This window comes from the organism of the source record quoted next, unplaced genomic scaffold (assembly GCF_019419815.1).
Source record: "Pyrus x bretschneideri cultivar Hongxiangsu unplaced genomic scaffold, Pyrus_bretschneideri_v1 Contig11, whole genome shotgun sequence".
NCBI lineage: Eukaryota > Viridiplantae > Streptophyta > Magnoliopsida > Rosales > Rosaceae > Pyrus > Pyrus x bretschneideri.
In genome coordinates this window covers 1,770,241-1,777,154 of record NW_025999402.1, presented here as the reverse complement: position 1 = coordinate 1,777,154, position 6,914 = coordinate 1,770,241, and positions in this window count along the sequence as shown.

Below are 6,914 nucleotides of genomic sequence, written 5' to 3'. Positions count from 1 at the left end.
CGATAACTAATCGGGTCATTATCGGGTCACACGATAATAACACGTTAATAACAGGTCCTTAACAGGTTTACACGAAAGTGACACGCGGGTAAGTTGTTTCGACACAATAAGAAAAATACTATTTTGATGATTTTAATTTTTAAACTACTAAAAAAAAACTTACTATAAAATGCAATAGATATAATGAATATGTATACATTTTTTATTAATTATTATTCAATTATTATTCTATATAAAATTTAAAATTTAAGTTTTATTTATTTATTTATTTTTATAATGTATTATAGGCAAAGATTGAGATTAAAAATCATAAAACACATTAAAAATAAAAATATCAAGTAATTTAAAAATACCAAACACATAAAAAAATTATAATAATTAATTTCCCGCCTAATATTTCAAGAGTTTCATCCATTTCTTGCCTAATGTTTGGGAAATTTTGCAGCTTATATCCATCCATTTCCCGCCTAATATTTAACCCAAAGAAAAAAAATAACCAGCTTTTTTTTTTGTGTTATCTCTTATAACATTTTAACTTGAATAAAATATGTAATAAAAAATATAAATGTAATTTTATTATTAAATATCATCACATACTAATTGAAACATAGTCTAATTAACACTTAAAATATATAAATAATTAATATATTTATTCCAAGTCATCAAAACGATAAGATTCACTAACACTTAAAGTTTATTTATACTTACATTAAGTATAACATAAGATTCACTAGTGTAAATATTTTAAATTGAAGATCAAATTCATTCATTGTATTCATATTGTGACATCCCACATCGCCCAGGGGTGATCCTTAAATGTATATTCTCATCCCTACCTAGCACGAGGCCTTTTGGGAGCTCACTGGCTTCGGGTTCCTTAGGAACTCTGAAGTTAAGCGAGAAGGAGGCTAGAGCAATCCCAGGATGGGTGACCCACTGGGAAGTTGCTCGTGAGTTCCCAAAAACAAAACCGTGCGGGAATGGTAAGCCCAAAGCGGACAATATCGTGCTACGGTAGTGGAAGCGGGCCCGGGAAGTGGTCCTACCCGGGCCGGGATGTGACATTGGTATCAGAGCCTAACCCTGGCCGCGTGTGTGCCGACGAGGACGTCGGGCCCCTAAGGGGGGTGGATTGTGACATCCCACATCGCCCAGGGAAGTGATCCTTAAATGTATATTCCCATCCCTACCTAGAACGAGGCTTTTTGGGAGCTCACCGGGGCGGGACCACTTCCGGGGCCCGATCCACCACCGTAGCACGATATTGTCCGCTTTGGGCTTATCATTCCCTCACGGTTTTGTTTTTGGGAACTCACGAGCAACTTTCCAGAAGGTCACCCATCCTGGGAGTGCTCTCGTGCGCTACTCGCTTAACTTCGGAGTTCCCATGGAACCCGAAGCCAGTGAGCTCCCAAAAGGCCTCGTGCTAGGTAGGGATGAGAATATACATTTAAGGATCACCCCTGGGCGATGTGGGATGTCACAATCCACCCCCCTTAGGGGCCCGACGTCCTCGTCGGCACATTTCCGGCCAGGGATAGGCTCTGATACCAATTTGTCACATCCCGGCCCGGGTAGGACCACTTCCCGGGCCCGCTTCCACTACCGTAGCACGATATTGTCCGCTTTGGGCTTACCATTCCCTCACGGTTTTGTTTTTGGGAACTCACGAGGAACTTCCCAGAGGGTCACCCATCCTGGGAGTGCTCTAGCCCTCTACTCACTTAACTTCGGAGTTCCTACGGAACCCGAAGCCAGTGAGCTCCCAAAAGGCCTCGTGCTAGGTAGGGATGGGAATATACATTTAAGGATCACTTCCTTGGGCGATGTGGGATGTCACACATATAGGGTCAAGGAGTGTAGTTTTAAAAAAATCATCAAAATCGGAGTTAAAATAACGGTTAAATCGTGATTTTTCATTTATAACCGTTGAAAAGTTTTGTTCCATTACTTGATCTCTGAATTTTTGTTTTTTGCAATTTTTGGCGTAAGCGATCTCAAAGTATATACAAACATGTTTGACGGTTGGATCATTGAAACTAGTTTCGTAGAATGCGTACTTTCATTAATTATAACATAAGATTTTTGTGGTATCCACTAGTGTAAATATTTTAAATTGAAGATCGAGTTCATTCATTGTATTCATATAAGGTCAAGGAGTGTAGCTGAAAAAAATCATCAAAAACGGAGTTATCAAAAACGGAGTTAAAACAACCGTTAAATCGTGATTTTTTGTTTATAACTGTTGAAAAGTTTTGCCCCGTTACTTGATCTCTAAATTTTTGTTTTTTACGATTTTTGGCATATGTGATCTCGAAGCATATACAAACAAATTTGATGGTTGGATCGTTGAAATTAGTTTTATAGAATTCGTATCCCATCAAGTTCAATGGTATAACATATATATATATATATATATTTACGCCAAACTTGTTTTGATGGGATACGTATTCTACGAAACTAATTTTAATGATCCAATCGTCAAACTTGTTTATATATGCTTCAAGATCTCATACGCCCAAAATCGCAAAAAATAAACATTCAGAGATCAAGTAACGGGACAAAATTTTTCTACGGTTATAAACGAAAAATTACGATTTAACGATTATTTTAACTCCGATTTGATGATTTTTTTACAGCTACACTCCTTTACCCTATATCAATACAATGAATGAATTCGATCTTCAATTTAAAATATTTACACTAGTGGATACCATAAAATCTAATGTTATACTTGATGAAAGTATAAATAAACTCTTAAGTGTTAGTGAATCTATCGTTTTGATGAGATACGCATCCTACGAAACTAATTTCAACGATCCAACCGTCAAACTTGTTTATATATGCTTTGAGATCGCATACGCCAAAAACTGCAAAAAACAAACATTCAAAGATCAAGTAATGAGACAAACTTTTCGACGGTTATAAATGAAAAATTACAATTTAACGGTTATTTTAACTCCGATTTTAATGATTTTTTACAGCTACACTCCTTGACCTTATATGAATACAATAAATGAATTCGATCTTCAATTTAAAATATTTACACTACTAGATACCACAAAATCTTATGTTATACTTAATGAAAGTATTAATAGACTCTAAAGTGTTAGTTAATGTATTGTTTTGATTGGATACGCATCCTAAGAAACTAATTTCAATGATCCAACCATCAAACTTGTTTATATATACTTCGAGATCGCATACACCAAAAACTGCAAAAAACAAACATTTAGAGATCAAGTAATGAGGCAAAACTTTTCGACGGTTATAAACGAAAAATCACAATTTAACGGTTATTTTAACTCTGATTTTGATGATTTTTTTACAGATACACTCCTTGACCTTATATGAATACAATGAATGAATTCGATCTTCAATTTAAAATATTTATACTACTGGATACCACAAAATCTTATGTTTTACTTAATGAAAGTATAAATAAACTCTAAGTGTTAGTTAATATACCGTTTTGATGGGATACGCATCCTATGAAACTAATTTCAATGATCCAACCGTCAAACTTATTTATATATTATTCGAGATCGCATACGCCAAAAATTGCAAAAAAAAACATTCAGAGATCAAGTAACGAGACAAAACTTTTCGACAGTTATAAAAGAAGAATCACTATTTAACAGTTATTTTAACTCTGATTTTGATGATTTTTTACAGCTACAGTCCTTGACCCTATATGAATACAATGAATGAATTCGATCTTCAATTTAAAATATTTACACTAGTGGATACCACAAAATCTTATGTTATACTTGATGAAAGTATAAACAAACTCTGAAGTGTTAGTGAATCCATCATTTTGATGGGATATGCATCCTACGAAACTAGTTTCAACGATCCAACTGTCAAACTTGTTTATATATGCTTCCAAATCGTATACGCCAAAAATTGCAAAAAACAAACATTCAGAGATCAAGTAATGAGACAAAACTTTTCGACGGTTATAAACGAAAAATCACAATTTAACGGTTATTTTAACTCCGATTTTGATGATTTTTTACAGCTACACTCCTTGACCCTATATGAATACAATGAATGAATTCGATCTTCAATTTAAAATATTTACACTAGTGAATACCACAAAATCTTATGTTATACTTGAAAGTATAAATAAAATCTAGTGTTAATGAATCTATTGTTTTGATGGGATACGCATCCTACGAAACTAATTTCAACGATCCAACCGTCAAACTTGTTTATATATGCTTCGAGATCGCATACGCCAAAAATTGCAAAAAACAAACATTCAGAGATCAAGTAATGAGACAAACTTTTCGACAGTTATAAACGAAAAATCACAATTTAACGGTTATTTTAACTTCAATTTTGATGATTTTTACAGCTAGACTCCTTGACCTTATATGAATACAATGAATGAATTCGATCTTCAATTTAAAATATTTACACTACTAGATACCACAAAATCTTATGTTATACTTAATGAAAGTATAAATAAACTCTAAGTGTTAGTTAATGTATCGTTTTGATGAGATATCCATCATATGAAACTAATTTCAATGATCCAACTGTCAAACTTGTTTATATATGCTTCGAGATTGCATACGCCAAAAATTGCAAAAAACAAACATTCAGAGATCAAATAATGAAACAAAACTTTTCGACGGTTATAAACGAAAAATCATGATTTAACAGTTATTTTAACTCTGATTTTGATGATTTTTTACAACTACACTCATTGATAGTTGATCCTATATGAATACAATGAACTAATTTGATCGTCAATTTAAAATATTTACAGAAGTGGATACCACAAAATCTTATGTCATGATGATCTATGAAAATTGAGGATTTTGTAAAAAGAATAACATGTAAGCTTTGAGTTCCAAATGTCTTGTCCACCACTATATTATATTAAAGCGACATCACCTAACGACACAATAAGTCCATTTTGTAGTAGTAGTCACATCCTCTACGCTTTGAGAATGAGTATATGATCGTTTGAATTTTTTAAACCATACAAACTCTCATGAATAGTATTTTTAAGGGAGTTCAAAATAAACAAAATTCATAATCATTAATATATAAGTCTAAAAGATGTGAAAGCATAATAAACGTTCATAATTGCATCATCAACGCTTAGACGACGGTTACATGGTCGTTTAGATTTTTAAAACCCTCCAAATCTCATGAACAATGTTATTTATTTGAGTGAAAATTTAATAAAATTAATAATAATTATTGTAGAAGTGTGAAAAATGTAATCACTTGCAATAAAAAGCTTTACAACTTTCATGAAGGGGTCAACTCCGAAATTTAGTATGTATATACTAATTTAGTATTATGTTTTACATTTTTTTGGGTCAAATTATGTTTTCCATTTTCATTTTTATTGATTTAAAAAATATTTTTCTTAACAAATAACGGATCGGGTCATATTACCTGATAATATTAACAGGGTCGGGTCATATTACCCGTTTACTTTAACGGGTATTACACGACACGACCCCTTAAGCTATTGAATATGACACGAAAACGACACGAACATGAGAAACACAACACGAATGCGACAGTTCCACAGGCAAGTAGTTACTCTTCTGCTTCTGGTTTGGTTTCTCTTGTTTTTATGGTTCTCTGTTTGGAAAACCGAAGCATATGAGTTCGATTCCGAAATCCATATGTTATATTATATGCTTGCATATTTTAGACATCTGTAGATTATTGTTTTGAACAAGTTTTTGGAAACAATATTATTTGAATTTTTTATATTCTGAATTTCTGACAAGCAAGTGAAGTCAAGTCTTAGTGATTTGATGCATGTTGGGTTTATGCATGTTTTTCCAGTGATTTTGATGCCGCCAAATTTATATTAATGTATCATTTTTGACATTTTATTCTGTTTCTTTTGGTAATTGCACTTAATTAATAGAATTTTAGATGTTTTCATTCTCAGTTCATTTAGTTAGTCAAGATATTAATCTTCTGCACATTACGACTTACATTTTGTTGTTCATTTGTTTTTTTTTCCCCCTATTTGTAACACACCTTGATCAGTGGCTGCCAAGCTTACTTGAAAGGATTTGGCATTTTAATTAGCTTGGATCTAATTTGAAAATTACGTTTTATACACCAGTATTTCAAATATATTGCAATATATGAGAATTGTTATTAGCATTCCAAAAATCTCATTCTACACTCCAAACTTTTTATATTAGGAAAGAAAAATACACTTGTGAAGAGTGTAGAATGAAAATTTTGAAGTGCCAATAACATTTCCCTTTATTTAATTTCTGTTCTTTTTTTTTTTTTTTTTAAGGCAAGTGAACACCGATGTACAGAGAATCTCAAGCACCATAATATACCGAGCATTTTCCTAGGCAACTTAAAACTATGCAGGTAAATGCAAATTTCAATGCCTTTTTACAGTATATTCTCAGCTTTTTAATGCATTTTCAATCTGGTCTTTAATTTGTTTCAATTAGGCTCATGAAGTTTGATTACACTCTTCATTTTCAATTGTACCAATTAGGCCCATAAAGTGTTTCAAAGAGCTGCAAGAGCTTGATTCACCAAATTTATACTTTTCATGTAAAACTTCTTTCAAAAAGCTAAAACATCTTTCATTGTAAATAAATTTAACCATTGGTAACAATCTTTTATCCCTTCTTTTGGTTTTTACTGCATTGTTTAGGTGGTGAATTGCGCAGAAAATAGGAGAGAGTGGGGTACAATTTATTTAATTTGAGCAAAATAATAGGCATTTAAGCTTAGTTGGTTAGTGAGGATTAGAGTCGTATTAGTCATCCTCTATCTGTATCTGAAATCTGAATTCATTGAATGATGAATGAGGTTGTAGTGAGAGAAATTGAGAAAGTCAAGAAAAGATAAGAAGATGAAGCTACAAATATACGACAAACAATAATGATAGATAACTTCAT